This window comes from Homarus americanus, unplaced genomic scaffold (assembly GCF_018991925.1).
Source record: "Homarus americanus isolate GMGI-L3 unplaced genomic scaffold, GMGI_Hamer_2.0 scaffold19318, whole genome shotgun sequence".
Taxonomy (NCBI): domain Eukaryota; kingdom Metazoa; phylum Arthropoda; class Malacostraca; order Decapoda; family Nephropidae; genus Homarus; species Homarus americanus.
This window is the reverse complement of record NW_024732238.1, coordinates 1,883,696-1,907,177: the sequence shown is the minus strand read 5'-3', so window position 1 is coordinate 1,907,177 and position 23,482 is coordinate 1,883,696.

The following is a 23,482-nucleotide window of genomic DNA, read 5'->3' as shown; positions in this document are numbered from 1 at the left end:
ATGAGAGGGTTTGTCCTCCCTCCCTCTCTCCTCCCTCCCTCTCTCCCGCCGTCCCACCCTCCTCCCTCTCTCCCGCCGTCCCACCCTCCTCCCTCTCTCCCTCGGTAACCTACACTAATTATCGATAATGATATTATTGAAAGCGTCGTCTTTACTCCTGGTGATCCACGTTGCATAAACTATGGTGGTGTTTGAGGTATAGCGTGGGTGTGTGGGAGAAGGTGGCAAAATTATGTGTCCTTTACACACACACACACACACACACACACACACACACACACATCTATATTTACATTTCCAGTTTCATGGGTGGCGGCCCAGTGTGTGCTGGAGACTGTGTCCTGACGCTGTATTACACGGCCCGCTGCCTCCCCCTCTCTCCTCCGCCTCCTCCTTCTTCAACACTGCACTGTGCACACTCCAACACGAGTAACTAATCACGTGTGTGTGTGTGTGTGTGTGTGTGTGTGTGTGTGTGTGTGTGTGTGTGTGTGATGGCTAAAGGTTAAACAAGCCACAGTGAAAAAATTGCGAGGGGAAATTTTTTAGGGCACCGAGATATATATCCTGGGACCAGTACAGCCCAGTATTTATCAACAGTGTACAGCAGTAGCAAAAAGTGAAGTGTTGTAGTCCTAAGGCCCTCAGTCAACATAATTACGGAATCATCTCAATTCCCTTATTAAACAGACTAATGTAAAGAAATGGTTGTATTATCATTTGTCAACACTAGTTCATCCAGCAGGTAAAACTGTGGAATTTACCCCAATAGAACTAAACCTTTAACAGCTTCTCTAGGATCACTTGTGTTAAATCAACTTACTTTTTACCAATGTTTATATATCTGCACCGTCTAGGTACATCCTGAATGCCATTTCTGTCTGTCTATCTTTTAAACCACGTGATTGAAAGATGGTATAGAAAATATAATAGTTTACACTTAAGTATGAAAGAAAACGATATCAAAGAAAATGTATTTTAAATTTAGGTAAACTATAGTTATTTTGGTTACACAAGTTAAAATTTTTTACTATTGATTTAATAGACCCAAGAACTTGTTTCGTTATTTGTGTTAGTATAGTGAAGGTATCTACTGCACAAGTATCTATAAATTAATTATTTTCCTATTTTTTATTTTTTTTATTCTAAATTTATTTTCAAGGAAAGTGGAAAAATTTGTGTATAAAGTAATAAAGTACAGTATATTTAAGCCGCTAGTTACGACTAGTGTGTGTGTGTGTGTGTGTGTCAGCAGTATACAGGAAGGGGAGAGGGAGGGAGAAGGGAAGGAAGAAGAAAGAGAGAGGGAAGGAGGGAGAAAGGGAGGGACGGAGGGAGAGAGAAGAGGAAGGAATTTAGCCAAAATTATAGAAAGAAAAATCAAGTCATGAACAAAAAATACTTAAAAAAAATACTTAACGCTTTTTTGTCAACATAATTTAAATACCAATGTTTAGAAGTATTTGGTGTTTTTAGGCGAAATTAAAGTAGTGTTCTCAAGCGATGATTACACAAATTAGGAACACCTTAAGATTAGACAACCAAGCATATTTCTCATGAAGATTAATCACCCTAACGTTACGTGGGAGGGTTAGGTTCGGTCAGGGGAGGGTTAGTTTTGTGGTAGGGTAGGGTAGGGTAGGGTAGTGTTAGGGTAGGGTAGTTTTAGGGTAGGGTAGTTTTAGGGTAGGGTGGGGTAGGGTAAGGGTAGGGGTAGGGCAAGGTATGGTAGGGTAAGGTAGGGTAGGGTAAGGTAAGATAGGGTAGGTTCGGGTAGGGTAGGGTATGGTAGGGTGGGTAGTTTTGGGTAGGGTGGGGTGGGGTGGGGTAAGGTAGGGAGTAGGGTAGTGTTAGGGTGGGGTAGGGTAGTGTTAGGGTGGGGTAGTGTTAGGGTAGGGTGGTTTAGGGTAGGGGTAGGGTGGGGTAGGGTAGGGTAGAGGTGGGGTAGGGTAGGGGAGTAGTGTTAGGGTAAGAGATTGGTTTAGGGTGGGAGGGTAGGGTGGGGTGGGGGTAGGGTAGGGTAGGGTAGGGGTGGGGTAGGGTGAGGGTAGTGTTAGGTTGGGTTATGGTAAGGGTAGGGGTAGGGTAGGGTGTTAGGGTAGGGTGGTTTTAGGGTAGGGTAGGGTGGGGAGTAGGGGTAAGGTAGGGTAGGGTAGGGTAGGGTAAGGTAGGGTAGGGTAGGGTAGGTTCGGGTAGGGCAAGGTATGGTAGGGTAAGGTAGGGTAAGGTAAGATAGGGTAGGTTCGGGTAGGGTAGGGTATGGTAGGCTAGGGCAGCGTGATTAATCTTCAAGTGAAATAAGCTGGGGTGTCTAATCTTCAGGTGGTCCCAAATTCTATTGAAGGAGAATGTAAATAGATCAAGTTTCCCGTCTAAAGCCACCAAGACGCGGGAAAATTGGTTTCTGGCGCACTGATTGGTCAGACGTAACTGCATTAGCGTTTCCTTATTGGCTCTGGCTGATCACCAGTAATCCTGTCAGCCAATCACTGTTTATTTTAGAGGAAACGAAAATAATCTTTTGCGGACGTTGATACCATATTGAAGAGTGTATTTTCACTATCCCAATGACTCACGTACGGTATACTTAACTCTCTTTTAACATAAATTTACTTAAGGGGTTGAAAAAAGGGCAACGACAGTACACAGCAGAATTAAATTAAGTTTCTAAGCAACAATAGATATGGTTAATTCACGTCATTTCCCTATGTAGAGCTGTAGCAATTTGTGGCTCTGGATATTCCAATCCTGCAGAAGGTGTAAGACGTGCGCAAGAACAAGAAAAATAACAAACTACAAAGGGTCAAGTTGTGAAGTCTCCCTGACAGTCTACGGTACGAGATATTTTCCCAGCAAACGGGCACCACACAACAACACTATAACAATGCCAAACGTACAAAAAAAATGCTCTTTAGACACAAACAACATATAGAACAACAATAACTATCACCATTAACACATAACATCAATTTGAGGGGCCATTTAGTAAGGTCGGAGGTCAAGGTCAAAATAATATACCGTAAATGTTACATAGTCGGCGGGGTTGCTAAAGTATCGTGAAGGTCAACTGCATAATTTAGCTGGTAAATGCTAAAGTATCGTGAAGGTCAACTGCATAATTTAGCTGGAAAAGATTAACGATTTTCTCAGCTGACTTTCTAAGTAATCACACCTGGCAGACAGGTTATTGTGTTCTGTCTTTATTTATTCATTAACTCACTAAAACAGAGAGAGACAGAGAGGGACAGAGAGAGAGAGAAACACCTGGTAAACTGGTAAACGCGCACCCCCCCACACACAGGCTAACAAGGAGAAACATTAACATACAAATAAGAAAAGGAGTTGGTCTAGTTGTACTAAATAAAAGCGAGCTGACGTAGGGGTAAGGTGAAGGAGTGCTGACATGTGCTGACGTTAAGAGATACAGTAAGTTAAGACAGAGAGAATGAGAGACGATTGAGAGAGATAATTAAGACACGGCTAAGACAAACACCTCTCACTACAATACCGTCCAAGCATTAGATGGATTCTCAGAGTCTTGTAATGTTTCTCTAAGGTAAGATACAAAGATGGATTCTCAAAAGTACTGTCGATGTCACATAAGAATAGAGTCTCACAAGTACATTCCCGACGCCATCTTGTTTTTATTTTTATTTTTACCAAGACTAAAATTATGAACCTATTTGAAGAGTTTTTTTTTGGTAGCTGAATAAGACTTCATTAACATGTTAACTACAGACGTTGTTAAGGAAATTACCATTTTAAGAGGAGTGTGTGACGACTATCTTGGCCTCGAGGGTGTGAATATTAACAGGACTTGGGGGGGATGGGGGTACAAGGCTGAATTAAGATTGGCCGTGTGGTGGTGGTGGTGCTGGTAGTGGTGGTGGTGGCGGAGGTGGTGGTGGTGGTAGTGGTGGTGGTGATGCTGGTAATGGTAGTAGTGGGAATGGTGGTTGTGATGGTGATAGTGATGGTGAATTAGTAGTGGTAGTAATGGGAATAGGGATGGTGGTGTTTACAGTGGTGGTGGTGGTAGTGGTGATGATGGTGATATTGATAGTGGTGGTAAGAGTGACAACGGTAGTCGTTAAGATGGTAGTAGTAGCGGTGGTGGTAGTAGTTGTTGTTGTTGTTCGTGATAAGAAATTTTAGTTATGGTGACGAGAGAGCCCATTTAGGGGAGCAGAATCTTTCTATTATTCTTCAGTGTTGTGAGGCGAGGTGGCTGTCTGAGCTGGGTACACACACTCCCTCTCTTTCTCCCCCTCTCTCTTTCCTTCCCCCTCTCTCTCAAACACACACACGCACATCCTTTCTCTAAGTTTCCATCCCCTTCTCACACCTACATGCAAACACTCTTTCTCTCTCTCTCTGGTTCTCACACACACACACACACACCCATATCCTCTCTCTAATTTTCTCTATATCACACACACACTTCCTCTCTGTTTCTCACTTATATTTTCTCTCTTTCTCTCTCTCACATCCTATCTCTAACTCTCTTTCTCAATCACATTCTCTCTCTCAGATACACACACACACGTATTTTCCTCTCTGCTAGATAATTACGTTCTATTTGAGGGAAGGGGAGAGTTTTTCCTTCTCTTTATTCCACCTTTTATTCTCTCTCTGTCTTATTTACTGTCTCTCTCTGTCTTTCTTTCTTTCTTTCTTTCTGTCTGTGCTTCTCATTCTTACTGTCAATTTGCCTCCCTCTCTGAATCTGTCTTTATCTTTTTCTCTTCGTCATTACAGTCTGTCTCCTCTACCATTGTCTTTCACTCTCTCTCTTACTTTCTTCTTTCTTTCTCTATTTCTTTAGCTGTTCCTGACTTTCTATTGATCTTATTATCAAGTTTTTCTTTCTTTTTATCATTTATTATCTTTATTTGTCTTTTTTTTTACATTCTCTCGCTATCCATCTTTGAATACCTATCTCTTTCTCCTTTTCATCTTCTCCTTTCCCTCTCTTCCTTTCTCTTTCGCCATTTTCCTTTCTCTCCCTCTTTCCCTCAAACAGAAACCCATAAGGAGCAAGACACTGAGAATCCACTGGCAACCTCTCCCCCTCCCCCTCCAACACCAGGACAGTACACAAGGGCAGTACATAAGGACAGTACACCCATGGAAACGTATCCTTGACAGTACAGCCATGGTAATACACAAAGATAGTACACACGGACAGTACATTAGGATAGTACACCCATGGAAACGTATCCTTGACAGTACAGCCATGGTAATACACAAAGATAGTACACACGGATAGTACATTAGGATAGTACACCCATGGAAACGTATCCTTGACAGTACAGCCATGGTAATACACAAAGATAGTACACACGGACAGTACATTAGGATAGTACACCAATGACAGTATATCTTTGACAGTACACCTATAATAGTGCACCCTTGACAGTGCACCTTAAAGAGTAAATAAGGACAGTATTTCCTTGACAGTACACAAGAGCAGTAGTCCCAGTACACCACCAGACACTTCCTCCACCACCAACCTTCTCCACCACCACCTCCACCACCACCTCCTCCACCACCAACCTTCTCCACCTAACCTTCTCTACCTCCTCCACCACACCCTTCTCCCCCCTCCCACCACCACCTCCTCCTACCAACCTCACCCACCTCCTCCCACCACCAACCCTTCTCCTACCACCTCCACCACCCACCTTTCCTCCACCACCAACCTTCTCCACCACCTCCTCCACCACCAACCTTCTCCCTACCACACCACCTCCACCACCACCACCACCATCTCCCTCACCACCCTCAACAGGTCAGACAAATACAAACACTCCCCAAATATTTTCTAGCATCTCATTAGTAAGTTTAACAATAGCAGGTGATTATTCCCCGCATTAATTAAAGCTCTTTATTTATCAGGTCGTGGCTAAGTTGAGTTAAATGAGTTGAGTGGCATAAGAGGAGTTAGTTTGTCTGTCTGTGTACTGATCTTGGGGTCAGTGATGGGAGGAGGGTGACAGGGGAAGGAAGGGAGGATAGTAAGAAAGGAGGGGGAGGAAGAGAATTGGAGGGGTGAAAGGAAGGGGGAGGAAGGAGAGGAGGAGGAGGAGGAATGGAAGGAAGAGAGGAGGAGAGAAAGAGAAGGATCAAGAGGAGGGAAGGGGAAGGAAGAGGAAGAGGAATAGGACAAGAGAGGAGGGAAAACTTGGTATACAAAAGCATCAAAGGGAAATAGAAGGTAAAGAATCCTTATGTTAACTTTACCTCCCGAATTAAGCAGATTTTAGAAAGTTTACCGTAAGACATAATTCTTGAAAGTATAGATAATTTTTCACTTTATGCAAGTATGGTAGACTAATTTCTCCTATTACATGCTAATTTTTTTTATACTATTTTTACTCCCAGTTTATTAGGTGATTAGAGAGAAAGTCAAAATAAAACAGTGGAAATTTTCAGAAGCAGATGGCGAGTCATACGAAAATAAGAGAAGGTATTGCAGGTGTTGTCCAAAGTTGTAAACAAACATGTCGTCAGAGATGGATGGGACATACAAAGAAAACTCGAGGAATCCGCTGCTGCTTTTGCTTGTATAAACACCAGAAAAAATAACATGAGACGTTTAACAAAAGCCGTAGAATAAATTTGCTGACTTTTGTTGATATGAATATATTAAAAGTTTGGCTTTGAATAATTTAAGATATAAGAGTCTTTTCAATGGCAAAGAAAATATATTATATGAATACCCTTTTTAAATTTACTTTTGTTACCCATTAAAAATATTAAAGAACCAAAATTAAAATATGTCAATGAAAACGAAATATTAGCGGAGTAACTATTACAAATTTGTATCTATATAACACAATATGTATATAAAGTGTATTTTCATTTTTTAATACAGAAACATACCGTGAGAAACATAACCTTGGTAGTTATTAATCTTTCACAACATGGTAATAATTTGCAGCATCGTCCAGTTAGAAGGAGCCATTTTAGGAAACAATGATATAGAAGAATACTTGCTTCTTATCTCTCAAATATATAAATGTAGGAATTGCAACGTTCTTACTTTTTCAGCAAACTTTCCAAATGATCTGTTAACAAAATAATACCACACCCAACTTACCTAACCTAACATAATGCACTTCCATCCAAGGGCAGGTAAGTTAGGGAGTTAGATGAGGGTTTTGGTTGGTTGGTTCATCTTGTTCATGTTATATCGGTCCGGTCGGCTGATAAGGATTGCCATATGGAGATAACTCGTCGGCATAGGTTCGTGTTCAAGTGGAATAAATCGTAAAAAAAAAAAAAAAACAGCGAGCAAAGATACAATTCCTTCAACCGTTTATTGATATTCGAGAGGAAAGGAATTTTTTTTTTCGATGGAATTATCCCTAAAGTGACTCCCAATAGTATACCAATAACATTTATATCAATTTTAACTCATTATCTGCGTTTTTTTATTCATCTCCAGGAAGAAATGTTGCTCTACTCATCGGGTCTTGTTGTAAACTGTCCTCAACAATGAATTTCCAAATAATATCTTTAGTGACAATTTTACACGTTATAGTTAAGACCAGACAAAACAAACCAGCTGAACTACACCTTACCTGCTTGACCTATCATAAGCTAGCTAACCTAACCTAACCTAACCTAATCTACCTAACATACCTAATCTGACCTACCTGACCTAACCTACCTTCGGCATGTTGGTGTTCATCCATCTTTATATCCATCTATCCACATAATAACTAAAAACAAACTAACCTTTTAAATATCTCCTTCATTTCCCTCCTCCTCCTCCTCCTTCCCTACTTTCATTTTCCCCCCTTCTCTTCTTTTCAGGCAGCTTAGTCTTTGTCCCCTTTTCCGGACCCTCCTCCCCTCTATGCGGGTGTTGGCGTAGTGGTATTAAAGAATGGACGGCGCCATTATCCTGAGCCTACTTGGTGTGTAAATTGGTCATTATCATAACCTTTGATCGTCTTGTTATAATGGCCAGTATAATTCGCGTCTCTCACCCTCTATACAAAAATGTCTTTACAATATTCTACCTGTAATTATCTCTCTCTCTCTCTCTCATTCTGTCTACCTGTCTCTCTCTCTCTCTCTCATTCTGTTTACCTGTCTCTCTCTCTCTCTCTCTCTCTACTTGTAACTCTGTCTCTCACTAACACCTAACACACACACACCCTCTCTCTCTCTCTCTCTCTCTCTCTCTCTTTCTCTCTCTCTTAAATGTATCAAACACGTCACACGATAACTAATAGATATTCGAAGTTAACAAAATGTATCATATAAACGAACATAGATAATTTAATATCCCGAAATATATCCTCAAAACTACAATATATTCTCTAATATACTTAACTAGGCATACGCTATACACAGTCAAAATTACATTTCCAAAAACACATATAATTTTTTTTGCTTTATATCCCACCCTCTCTTTCCCTTCTGAAGAAAGTCTAATATATCTAAAAAAAAAAAATCTAAGCTTATTTCTAATCGATTGTCAACATGTAATGGTATTTTTGTTGTCTCTCGTGAAGGAAAGTTACATAGATCGATGCTAGGATCCTCCCCTCGCTGCCCTCACTTTGTAAACGTCAATTTCGAAGTCATGAGGAATTTCCCGGCCTTGTTGTTATATGAGCAGCGTTTATGAGACTCATGTGAGGCAGGGGAGTGGAGGAGGAGGAAGAGAAGGACCTAAACATCCACGAATCATTATTTTTCAACCTAAACATCCACGAATCATTATTTTTTTCGACCTAAACATCCACGAATCATTGTTTTTTCTCTGACCCAAAACTAATTTAATCATTATTTTTCAACCTAAACATCCACGAATCATTATTTTTTTCGACCTAAACATCCACGAATCATTGTTTTTTCGACCTAAACATCCACGAATCATTATTTTTTCGACCTAAACATCCACGAATCATTATTTTTCAACCTAAACATCCACGAATCATTATTTTTTCGATCTAAACATCCACGATACATACATTCAATTGCGTGCCTTACATATCATTATTATCCAAAGAGTTTCACTGTATTAAATTAACAAAGCATTCATAATTAAAGCTTTCTTAAATTTGGAAAGGGATAAATACGATAATAATGATGATGACGATAATGACGATAATGATGATAATGATATAATGACGACAATGAAAGACTGGTTAATAATAATAATCATCAAAATTCAGGTATTCAAGTGAATATTTTGCATAATATTTTATTCACTCAAATGAAACTCATTAACTTTACAACTAATACATCACCTTTCATATAATTGACTAAAGATATTTTATTACCCTACCTTTTGTGCGTCTTTTGTTGAGGAATAATTTACATATATAAGTATAATTTAAATGTCTTTCTTTGAACACTATACAAATCTACATATATTTATTTCCTTTTAAGATATGTAAAGTAGATATTTTATGTAATAGACGTTGGAGTTAAAAGGGGTCCTCACATAACGTCATATACCCTGTAGGCTTTCATAAAATGTTCGAATTTTGACGAAAAGAAGCAAAACGAATACCTTGGTTCCTATACAACATACATAAGAGGATTGGTTAGTAAGATAATTTTTTCATCAGATAATAGACTTAAACTATACAAATTTATATATTAACTATAAACTTATATCTATTTATCGAGGAATTTATATCAATATTGATTTTCATTTATAATCGAGGTGTTGATATACTCGTATAATGATATATTACGTTATACCAAAAGGGATATATCAGGTTACTCTTTTTTAATATATCTTCTCCCGTTTATTAAGAGTCACCACAGCCTAAGACTCACGCTGTCAGAGTCTTCACCAGGAGGACAAGGCTCTGTTTTATGTTACCAAGTGCAGCTCCTGACGCAGTACCACGCGAACAAACCTAATGGAAGAATCATGTTCATCAAGAAAATAAAACGAACGAAAAAAAAAACAGAATTATCCCAAGAAATAATATAATTACTTTCGTTTTTACTTTCATTTATTGTTTTTGTTTTTGTTTTTTTCGTCGTGATATTTTTTTTTTAGAACCAACGAGGGAACACGGCTCACTAATTTGGAAACTTTGTGAACCCTTCATTAAGGAACAAGGTGGTAAAAATGACTGATGATTTTCTTTTCTCCTCTCTTCCTTCATGACCTCCTCCTCCACCTACACCTCCTCTCCCTCGACCTCCTACTTCTTCACCTCTTCCTCCATGACCTCCTCCTCCACCACCTCTTCATCCCTGACCTCCTCCTCCACCTACACCTCCTCTCCCTCGACCTCCTACTTCTTCACCTCTTCCTCCATGACCTCTTCCTCCTTCTCCTCTTCATCCATAACCACCTCCTTCTCCTCAACATTCAACATAGGTCCAAAATAATCACCATTATCTCTTTACTTCTCTGCACAATCTCTCCACCATCTCTCACAGTCTCTCCACCCTCTCTACACAGTCTCTCACCATCTCTACACAGTCTCTCACCATCTCTCACAGTCTCTCACCATCTCTACACAGTCTCTCACCATCTCTACACAGTCTCTCACCATCTCTACACAGTCTCTCACCATCTCTACACAGTCTCTCACCCAATATCTCTCACGAACAGGTCATATGCATAAGGTTTATTCAGTGTGTTTAATATCAGGTCGTGTCTAAATTTAGGGCGTATGATATATAGCGCTACCTTCACCACACTGCCCAGGGGAGGTAAGTTGATGGGGGGGCTCTGGCTTAATGCTTTATGAGGGTAATAGTGAGTGTGTGTGTGTGTGTGTGTGTGTGTGTGTGTGTGTGTGTGTCTGTGTGTGTGTGTGGACCATAAGCTTCTTTAATTATTTCAACTCGTTTTTGTAAAGTGGGTTGATGTATGTATGTATGTATGTATGTATGTATGTATGTATGTATGTATGTATGTATGTATGTATGTATGTATGTATGTATGTATGTATGTATGTATGTATGTATGTATGTAACTCATTCACTTACATTATGGACCATTACTCTATATATTATGACTTAACCTTTTAAATACTATAGCCTGGCAGATGGTATGTTGAGTACGTGTTATTTTGTACTTGCAGATGGCCTTCACGGACAGTTTGCATGTTCAAGGCCAATGTACACGACACTTCCAAGGACACTGTACAGCTCTCCAAGTTCAAGGAAAGTGACGAACATGAAAGGCTAATCTGAACTAGCCTTGGCCAGACACTGTGAGGTCTGTACAGAGTGAGACATTATCATATAAATGGCCCTGAGAGGTAAACACACACACACACACACACGCACACACGCACACACACACACACACACACACACACACACACACTTGTAAACTACATGTGGCTTATCAAACATATCAAAGGGGCGGTAGCTGAGTGGAAATAATACTCGCTTCCAGTTCTATGGTTCCATCTCCTCGTTCTCTATCTTTTCGTCGTTCTTCATCATCCGTCTCCTCTTCTTCTTCTTGTTCTTCCTACTCCTCCTTCTCCTGCTCTTCCTCCTCCTATTCCACCACCTATTTCTTCTCCTCCTCATCCATTGATATTGTGAAGGATTGTGAAGAGTGACTTCCCCAGCTTATATCACCCTAACCTAACCTAACCTCCCTCCAGGTAACGTAAAGGTGGTTAATTAATTATATCACCCAGATAATACATTAAAATCACATCATAGTGCAGGTGCTCGTCAAACATTAATTAAGGACCGAAGGCATTAAGTTAAATTTCGGTCAATTAGACGTGCTAATCACCTCCCATTAATTTCACCTATAATTCAAAGGCCCTAATTATCCGGTAATCATCTCAGTACGGGTCGTATCGGTAATCACCTGTAACAGAGACTCTTAAATGGCGTTTTGAAAGCAGTTGATTTTATGAAGAAATATATCCTAATTATTATGGTGTAAGGGGAGAGAGTCAGGAATTTTATTAAAGGAAAATAAAATAAGAAAAAGTTATAATAAATATCTAAATGACTTAGAAAAATAAGATAAAAGTCAATGATAACTTATATGATTTGAAGAATTAAATAATATGGAGACGAAGGTAAAAGGAAGAAGGAAAGAAAGAAAGAAAGAAAGAAAGAAAGAAAGAAAGAAAGAAAGAAAGAAGACGAAGAAGACAACAAAGAAAACGAAGGAGAAGACAACAATTCAGACGGAGAAGAAGACAGAGACGAAGAAGAAGACAGAGACGAAGAAGAAGAATGAAACCACACCACCAGACCCCCCCTCGCCCCCCTAAAAGAAGACCGTCATTCCACTCATTCCCACAAGACCAACTTCTCTCTCAACAAGTCCTGCTAAATGAGGCGAGGAAGCTAAAAACACCTCATTCCCCCCTTCACGCTGGAGCAATATAGTGCTAAGCATCAAGTGTCCAGAAGGAAGAAAGTCCCATAGGGGTGATAACGGGGAGGAGGACCTTAATGTATAGAGGGAGTTGTGGCTTTAGTGTTTCCAAGGGTCCATTTGTTAGGTGGTCGAAGCTTCCATTGTTCGATGCTGTGTGACCTTCCACGTCATTTCGTTAGGGAAAAGTGAGAGAGAGAGAGAGAGAGAGAGAGAGAGAGAGAGAGAGAGAGAGAGAGCACACTAAAATAGCTATAATCTTCATTTATATAAGAAATCCAACTCAGAGAAAGATAGATAGATAGATGGATAAGAGACAACAAAGGTAGAGGAGGATGAGGAGAAATAATAGAGAAGAAAGAGCGGAAGTAGGAAGAAAGAAGAAGAAGAAGAAAGAAGAAAAAGAAGAAAGAAGAAAAAAGAAGGAAGAATAAAGAAGAAAAGAAAGAAGAGGAAGAAGAAGAAAGAAGAAAAAGAAGAAGAAGAAGAAAGAAGGAAGAAGAAAGAAGAAAGAAGAAGAAGAAAGAAGAGAATACTGAGAAGGAGGAGAAAAAGGAAGAAGAAGAAAGAAGAAAGAGCCACTACAAAAGAGCTATCAAAGAAATCTTGAAATGGTATGCAAAATACTTTTTGGACAAGCATGTATGAAGGCCAGAGAAGAAAACCCGAGAAGGAAACAATTATGATACTCGGAAAAGTGTTACAAAAATATCTTCCTTAGTTTGATCCAGAAGTAAAGTGAGTTGGAAGTATGGCGAGAGAGAGAGAGAGAGAGAGAGAGAGAGAGAGAGAGAGAGAGAGAGAGAGAGAGAGAGTAATGCAGTAATCGGTGTTACAACTAACAATTACACTGAAAGCGAAGGAAATTCAAGAACCAAGAGGAGATTGACTGAACAAACGACTGATATTCTAAGCCCCTGGGTGGAAATAGGTCTCTCTCTCTCTACCACCTCCCCCTCCCCACTACCACACTACCACCTCCCCACTACCACACACCACCTCCCCTCCCCACTACCCAGCATAAAAGCAACACGAGTGCAGGTGGAAGTATCGTATTAAGCCGAGCCATATAACCTGTTCCAATCTCCTCTCCTCCTTTTTCTCTGATGCACCGACAATTTTTTTCCCTACCAAACGATTCTAAAGGGAAAAATAATATCCCTAAGAATTCCCCGAACTCTACTTTTCTTTCACAACCATATTAGAATCAGCTGTTCAATTCCCCCATTACGTTCACCTGTCACCCAAAAAATGAAATCGTTTTGAAAAAGATTTTACGTAAAGTTTGTTTATTTTTTCTTCCTTCGTGAATTTTTATAATATTTGGTTCCCATTTTGAATTTCTTTGATATGTAAATTGGATAGAGTTGATATCTCTCTCTCTCTCTCTCGATGACGTTTTTTCTTTCTTTCAGTAATTCCCCCTTACACAAGAGCCCTAGATGATAATTAGTAGGGAGTATAACTGAATCATCTACATATAACACACACACACGCATACACACGCACACACACACACACACACCTTTGATCAACAGAAGAGAGAAGTTACCTTGTGTTAATTTACTTCCCTTTTCCACACAGGTATACTACACCTGCCTTATACAGTGAGGTAGTTGTCTTTATATCTCGTCACATAGGTAGAGTCGCTCTTAATTGCTCACCTGTTTGAGATAACTAATGCTCGTCTACTTTCCTTGTGATTAATGCTTTCTCTGTCATCATTCCTTTCTCTTTATTAGTTATTTTTGTTACTAGTACTCTTTTTGTTACAAGTGCTTTCTCTATCCCGGAGCTTTCTCTATCCCGGAGCTTTCTCTATTCCGGTGCTTTCTCTATCCCAGCGCTCTCTCTATCCCAGTGCTCTCTCTCTATCCCAATGCCGTCTCTGTTAATCATGTTTCCTGTACTAATCGCCATAATTACATCCTGGACTGAGCCAGGCGGGCCTTGTAGTGTCCTAATTCTGTACCAGGCCAGAAATACGTACCGGACCAAGAGGTATTGGCAAGATTTCCTACAATCTCTCTCTCTCTCTCTCTCTCTTGATCTTTCTTTCTTTCTGTTTCCCCTTTCATTTCATGTCTTTCCTAGTAACTTTCTCTTTATCCTTTCCCCACCTTTCTCCCATTCACTCTTTCTCTCCACCCTTTCTTTGTCTCCCTCTTTCTCTCTCTCCTGTAGTGATAAGTTCGTTATAGGCTCACTTAGAGAGAGAGAGAGAGAGAGAGAGAGAGAGAGAGAGAGAGAGAGAGAAGAATTACTACACCTGAATATAATTATCATAATATTGGCCTTACGATTACCTGCACTAAAGTGTTTTTTAATATCCAATGACAAAATAATAACGGTAGTAATAACACCTTTCAATTTTAATAATAATAGTATGTGTTATCAAATGCTAATAACGTTAGCTAATGTTCTTTTAGGAAGAGTGTAATTGTCTTTCTGCTATACCGCCTTACGCAGATATATTATTGGAACATGTTCAGTGTTTTGGTTAATGATACAATAATTAACGTGAAAGATATTGCTGTTATTGATACATTATTCAACAGGGCTGTGAGTATTGTATTAATTATTCAACGGGACATACACTATTGTATTAAAAACAGTATTCAACAAGGGGAAATGCGGGTTTTTTCTTATACTGTTTTTTTTTTTTGAGACTTGGCACCGTAGCAATTCTTGGAACATTCGGCAGCGTAATTTTAGAACTTTCCTGCAGTCTCTCTCTCTCTCTCTCTCTCTCTCTCTCTCTCTCTTATCAAGTTAAAAGGCTTGTCTCGCTACGTCTCGATCCGGTCTCGTTGGGTATCGCTAATTCTCGCTACGTTTCGATTCGGTCTCGTTATACGTCTCGCTAATTCTCGCTTTGTTTCCTTGTGTCTGGTTAATTCTCGCTTTGTGTTTTGTCAAGGTTTGTTCAGTATCGTTACCTATTGCGTTGTGAAGGTGTTGTGTGTGTGTGTGTGTGTGTGTGTGTGTGTATCAGTTTTCCCTTATCGTTCATTACACAAAAATGTACTACAATGTATATACACACACACACACACACACATACATCCTAACACACCCTCACACGTACATACATCCTAACACACCCTCACACGTACACACACACCCTAACACACCCTCACACGTACACACACACAGACCCTAACACAACCTCACACGTACACACACGCAACCTCACACGTACACACACACACCCTAACACACCCTCAAACACGTACACACACACACACACACACACCCTCCCATACGACACATCCAGACCAGTACTGTTATGCATGCCTCCCTCTCTGCCCTCTCTGCCAATTGCCTCTCATTATACCACTCGAGCTGTTCTGTCTCTCTACAGGGTTGTCTGTCTATCTGTCTGTCTGTCTGTCTGTCTGTCTGTCTGTCTGTCTGTCTGTCTTCTCTGTCTATCTATCTATCAGTGAATAAGTCAGTGAGTGGCTTCAGTCTCATTGGCATTACTCAAAATAAACCACAAAACAACGAAAAAAATACCAGAGAATTACAAACAAAAAACAAACACAAAAACATACGGACAAAAACATAGTACCTCCCTCCACCCCTCCCTACCTCCCTCCACCCTCCCTCCCTCCCTCCACCCCTCCCTCCCTCCCTCCACCCCTCCCTCCTCCCTCCACCCCCTCCCTCCCTCCACTCCCTCCCTCCCTCCACCCTCCCTCCCTCCCTCCTCGTTTGTCCCCAGGTATTGGCCATTTCTATTGAGGGTTAAATTACAGGTAAATGGCCGAATTTGCATGTGGCCAGCGAGTAATTACCTCCCCCCATACTGAATATACTAGGGAATATCTGGTTATCGTGACTGCTATTGTTGTAATGATTGTGTGGACATCATCAGCCTTCCTCCTAGCTAGCTGGTGTATAATGACCACCCCGAATGATGGTTAAATTAAGTGAGAGAGAGAGAGAGAGATCCTACCATCCACTATGACCTCCAAACAATGACCTGACCTAACCTAACCTAACCTAACCTAACTAACCTAAACTAACCTAACCTAACCTAAACTAACTTAACCTAAACTAACTCTCATTTGGATTATTTTACATGGGATGCCATCATTATTATTGTGATTATTGTTATTATTATTGTATTTGTTATTGTTAATTGTTGTTATTGTTGTTGTTGTTGATATTTTTTATTGTTATTATTGTTGTTTTTGCTATCCTATCTCCTACTCTTCTCGCTTCTTCCCAGTTTTGTCTCCTCCTCTCCTTTCCTCATGCATCTCCTCTCTCTCTCTTTCTCTTTCGCCATTTCCTCCTTATCCCTTCCACCTTTTCCTCGTTCTCTGTGGCTTTCACTTCCTCCTTCTCCTCTTCATCCTCCATCTCCAGTTACTGCTCTCCTCTTCCTCTTCTTTCCCCAAATCATCTTCCATCTCCTACTCCCCCCCTCCACTCCCACCAACCATCTCCATCTCCCCCCCTGCCATTTCCTCCCTACCCTCTTTTATCAACCCCTCCTCCTCCTCCTCCTCGCCAGTCACCTCCTCCATTTCTTCCTCCTCCTCCTCCCATAATCAGAACACACTCATCTAGTTCCTTCCTCATTTATATTCTTGTTCTTACCGTCAAGTGTCTCTCTCACTCCATTAATCACCGTCACTAAGTCCTGCCTGTGTGTGTGTATGTGTATGTGTGTGTGTGTGTGTGTGTGTGTGTGTGTGTGTGTATGTGTGTGTATGTACGTTAGTGTCACCAAGTCGCTCACACACACACACACACACATAGATGTCAAGGCCTTTCATCTCCTGATCTGAGCATCAATTCCGACATTCGTGTTTGTCCGTTTCTCTCTCTCTCTTTTCTCTTCTCTTACTCTCTCTCTCTCTCTCTCTCTCTCTTCTCTTCCTCTCTCTCTAATTCCGGGAGATGGCTCTTGATGGCGGCTCCTTTGATCTTATTAAGAAATAGAACACGATATTTAGTAATATATTAGGTTATGATAGCGCCATGAACGCTATGTATGTATGTATGTATGTATGTATGTATGTATGTATGTATGTATGCATGCATGTATGCATGTATGTATGGTGGTTGCAGCCAGCGCTCCTGGCTCACCACATAAATCAACTCACGCGCAGCCATCATCCAGTTCATCATACCTCTCATCACCATCAAAACCCCTATACCCCCAAAAGTCCTATGGCGACGGACGAGTGGCGACGGGGGCAGGCAGAGATGACTGCCGGGAGTCTCTAGTCACAACTCTGTACATGGGTGGCACAGATAAGATGGTTGATTATGCACTGGGATCTCGGCAGCAGTGCAATCCGGTCCTGTCTGTGCGACTGAGCAGCCATTTCGAGGAGCCACTCTGCTCACCTCACATGGGGAGGGGGCTAGAAAAGGTGCCCTAAAACTAGCCTGCATAAAAAAAACAAAAAAAAACAGGCTGGGCAACCGCACCCAGTAAGGTCATCCTTATGCAGTCGAAAACACAACCAAATTCACAGATCCGGACAAAAACAAACTATACAACCTCCTATGGTCGATGCATGGAATGTCAGGACCCTTCTGGATACTGGCACAACTGAGCGTCCTGAAAGAAGAACTGCCCTTGTGGCAAAAGAGCTGGGTAGGTATAACATCGACAAAGCAGCCATTAGTGAGTCCCTGCTCCCAGATGAGGGCCAACTCAGAGAACGGGGGTCTGGCTATACCTTCAACTGGAATAGTAAGCCTGCTGCGGAGAAAAACGCATTTATGGAGTTGGCTTTGCCATCCGCCAACTCATCCTACACAGGCTAACTGAAATGCAGATCGGGATCTACGAGCGCCTCATGACGCTCCGAATCCCACTGAATCACTCACGTCATGCCTTTTTCATCAGTGCATACGCCGAGATGTCCTCATCACCCGTGCTACGCGTGGCTCAGACCACTGTGACACTGACTATCGGCTCGTCAGAGTCAAGCTCTAATTTTACGTTGCCCCAAAACGGCGAAGGCAGCAATCCTCCGGTAGAGGTTTTAACACCAAGCGTCTGCAGGATCCAGCGGTAGCACATACTTTCAGATAGAAGCTCGAACCTGGGCTGATAAACAACCCAACAACAAACAACGCAAATTCCAGTGCCAAATGGGATATTCTCAACACTGTCATGACAAAAAACTGCAAAGACCCTCGGCCAGATCAAAAGAATACAACAGGACTGGTTTGATGAAAATGACCCGGCAATCAATGTACTCGTCGATGATAAACGTGCTGCTTTAACTGACTGGCAGAACGACTCTCAGTCTCGGATGAAAGCTGATACCTTCCGCAAGAAGAATGTGGCGGCCCAGCGGGAACTTTGCAATCTAAAGAACGACTGGTTTAAAAATAAAGCATGTGAAACACAAAAATTTGCAGACCAGCACACGATGCGTAAATTTGTCAAATTCACGAAAATATTTTATGGGCTAATCACTCGTGAAGCAGTCCCCTCCGCTCAACCGACTGTAACCTCATAACTAAATACGAAGCCTCTCTCCTACTCTTCTCACTTCTTCCCATTTTTGTCTTCTCCTCCTCCCCTTTCCTCTTGCTTCTTTCTCCCCTATCCTCGTGACCTGCCTCTACTCTCTAACTATCACCGCATCTAACCCTCGACACAACCATTTACAAGTTCGTAGGCAGAAGAAAAAATGTACAAATTAAAAAGTGTTATATAATCTACAGCTTTTGCTAAATATTGAAGCAGTTTCTTCTATGGTAGGTGAGTGTCTCTATACTCCCATTGTTTACAGTAAATATTCTGTCTATCCTAACACAAGGTAATGAAAGAATAGGTTGGCAAGAGTGGTGGTTAAGGTGGTTAGGTGGCCCTTCGTCCTGAGTTACTGTGAATAGTGACCGGGTGTGTTATTAGAACCAATGCATTATGAGCGGACTCTAATAATAATTCTACTTAGCTTTGAGGTGTTGTAGACATAATGAAGTCACAGTCAGTAGGTCCGACTTGGTGAAGAGAACGGAGGTGGAGTGTTGCCCTGCTGAACTCTGGATTTGAACTGAATGGGAAGTTGGGAACATGGCGTACGTCCATAGAGGAGTGATGACGCCACGTCATTACCAAACATATGACAAACAAGATGCGTGCCTTCAACTCCGACATGCAGTACTTAAATACCTATCATCAAATGGTTATTTTAATACAAACACCATTCCATAAACATTTAATATATATTATCATATATATGACAAATAGTAGAACTCCATAATCAACTTATCGTAATGACTGTTGTAATATATTTAACAATAAAAATTACGATATTTTCTACAATGTTAAAGTTTTATAAGTAACCTTAATTCTTTACCTGCAATATAATGAAACATTAAAGAATTTCGTATACATCTCAGCACGAGTCAGCCTCACACTCGAGTTACAGTCACTCACACTATTGTACTCTGAATTGAGTGCCTTTGTAAATTCTTCCTAAATGAAATAGAAAATTTATTAGATTACACTGAGGCCTCGAGGTGACCTTTGATGTCTGGTGAAGACTTGAGGGTTTAACCTGACCTCGACTGTGAGGTGATAATTGGCTATTTAAAATACTTCAACTCCGGCCAGACAAGATTTCTCTCTTAGAAGATCTAGAGACCAGAGACCTCCTGTGCTTCTTGTCTTAAGACTTTCTGGTCCCTGCTGCCTACACTTACGTCTCTCCTAAACAGACACATATTATACATATTCGTAAGTTGATACATATATGCATCTATACATATACAGTAACTGTACACGTACAAACAGCATAAAATGCACAAATTTATATATAAATATATATCACGCTTATATAAATATTTAAAAAAATAAATAAATTAAGCATGGAAAAGTAAAATATACATATGTACTGTACATGTACACCCTACATGTACCTACATACTGACCACAAATACATGGTGTGCATCCACCTATATATTTACCTGCATATATAGGTGGATGCACACCATATATAAATGTAACTGCACATAAAACTCTACATATATTGGAACCAAAGAAGTTCTCCTTTAAGCCAGGAATATAGCGCCGGGATTGGCGAGAAATTTAACGCCATAAGGCGGGAGCGAGTGTCAAATATAGCCAGACAATATGGCATGAAAAATGAGAGTTGGCGCGCCTCTCTCTCCTGTATATTAAAACCCATATCATATTTCAACGAAACATCTGAACAAAAAACATATGTCCTTATGAAAACAGAAGGAAAGAGAACATTCCAAAGGTAAAGAAGAAGATATTGTTGGTCGTCATCAGCTATAAACGCCAGAATTCGGTGAAACAAAAGAGGCAAGACATTCTGAGTCCTTTTTTTTTCACTTATGTTTATGACACTTAACCGAGGTTGTATGTATAGTCGTGTAAATAAAAAGAAAGAAAGATAAAATAATAGAGAAAATATGCCATTCGTGTCCGAGGTTCTCATTGTTGCAGGCCAGGGAAAAAATGTATATTTCTGTGGTGGGAAAAATGAGTTTTCTCCCCTAAAGGAAAATAATTTTTGGCGGTGTGGTAGAGGCGAGGTGCTCTTGTTTCACCACACCAAGTAAGAAGTTGTTTTTAGGTAATTAAATTTTTGTTTATTTTATTTGAAGCACTAGAGTTGTTACATGACCAACTGATGTTTTTGTTTACCTTGTCAGTTGATGTTTGTTTACCTTATCAGCTGATGTTTGTTTACCTCGTCAGCTGATGTTTGTTTACCTCGTCAGCTGATGTTTGTTTACCTTATCAGCTGATGTTTGTTTACCTCGTCAGCTGATGATTGCTTATCCTCTCTCTCGCTCTCTCTATCGTTATATCTCAATAAATTTCGAAATCAATTTCTCTCAAAGGTAAATATATGAAACGCTTCCCTGGAATAAAAACAATTTCTCCAGTTTTTTCTTAATACTGTTAGACCAAATGATTTTTCCCTAGTCAGTTAAAGGTCTTCCATTCACAAGGCACTGAACCTCCTGGGAAATATATTCTTAAATTTTTTTTTTCCAGGAAGTTTTATTTGTTATCATATCGTAATTTTAGATAGAGTAGGTGGGTAAACAGATAGATAATTGGATAGACAGAGAGCTTTATAGTGAGTGAGAGAGAGAGAGAGAGAGAGAGAGAGAGAGAGAGAGAGAGAGAGAGAGAGAGAGAGAGAGAGAGAGAAGATTCCCGAAGACAAATTTTCATTGATGTGTAATGTTATATCGCATCATATATAAGACACACAACATCCATAGGTCATTATACATGTGAATTATTATGTGTCAGGTAAAACAAGTAGTGATATGAGTGTGTGTGTGTATGTATTTGTGTGTGTGTGTGTGTTTGTGTATGGTTGTATGGGTGTGTATGGATGTGTTTACAGTCGCATGTCCTTGAATGTGCCTCTCTATCTTCTCATCTCTGGGTTTCATCATTAATTATCGTCTAGTCTGTGTTATAATCCCTTCCAGTCATCGTTCATTAGCATCCTGGCAGAGGTGTGGCGAGACTCCCTGTCATCTGTAGGTTCTTTAAAAAAAAATAACCTACTGGAACATTTTATCGCATTTATGATTGGTTCTCCTTAAATGACGTCACACCACGTCGAGCCTATGTAGCCAATCAGGTATCGTTAACTCAGGCCACTAGTAACACTATTAGGATGTGAGCTACGAAAACCCAGGCTAAATTAAGTGATGTCACTCGCTCAGAACCAATCAGATGAGCTAAAATTGTCTCCAAATCTATGACGTAATTCTGTGATTGACCATTCATATTAAAACCATCAAGTGACGTCGCCCACTATAATTAACCAATCAGATGTGGTAAAACTCACTCCATTCAACACAGACATTTCCATTTTAATTGAATAGCGAACAGTACGTAAACAGTTGTCAAAAGACTTAGTTAGTTAATGACATACGTCGTTAACACTCAGAAATATATTGATGTATCGAAATGGAATGTAAGTTATTTTATGTGACTGAATGTATATATGTCTCTCTCTCATTCTCTAGTTTCCTATTTCTCTCACTTTTCGTATTTGTGTCTCACTTTTTCTTCGTATTTTTCATTTCTCTCTCCTCTTTCTCTCTATTCTCCTATCCCCGTCTCTCTCTCTCTCTCTCTGTCATTTCCCATCTCTTCCTTTCTCGCTTTCCCCCCCTTCACTTTTTCGCTATCCTATCACACTTCAGCTTATTACTTACCATCATTACTAACTACTATTACTTGCTATTCCTGGTAGGTTATTGCTTCTAGTAATTTGTGTTTAGAAACTTTATTAATAATGGTTTGGTGTGTCTCTCAATGGCTGCCCCTCACTCGTTCACTCCGGGTATTATCACGTCCTTCTGTCTGTCATGGTTCCTGGTACACTGTTCTGGGAAATACATCTGTTTCTGCTCCACACACACAATATATTATCTATCTATCTATCTATCTATCTATCTATCTATCTATCTATCTATCTATCTATCTATTTATCTATCTATCTATCTATCTATCTATCTATCTATCTATCTATCTATCTATTTATTTATCTATCTATCTATCTATCTATCTATCTATCTATCTATCTAGTTCAACCAGTCCCAAGGGTAGTATCGTACTCTAGGGGTTAAGTCATCGTACTCAAGGGGATAAGTCATCGTACTCTAGGGGACAAGTCATCGTACTCTAGGGGTTAAGTCATCGTATTCAAGGGGTTAAGTCATTGTACTCAAGGGGTTAAGATAATTTATTCACCTAGTTAATTCATAGTACTCAGTAGGTTAGTCACTATTCTCAGGGACTTAATATAGTACTCACAGTGACGTACTCAACAGCAACAACAGTAACAGACACACACACACACACACACACACACACACACACACACACACACACACACACACACACATCTTGTCTCCCGTGATAGAATCTGGGCAGGTGATTCGGTCTCCCTCAGCCTCACTTAAGACCCAAATGGAGGAAGAGAAATTTCAATCGTGGTAGAAAGTAGGTCAATTGCATCCGGCCTTCGTTCTAGGACAGAGACTGCATTGAGGCTTGATGGATCACTCAATGCAGTTGATGAGATTAGATTACTTGGTGATTCTTACCATTTTCTCTTTCTCTCGCTTTCTTCTTCTTCTTCT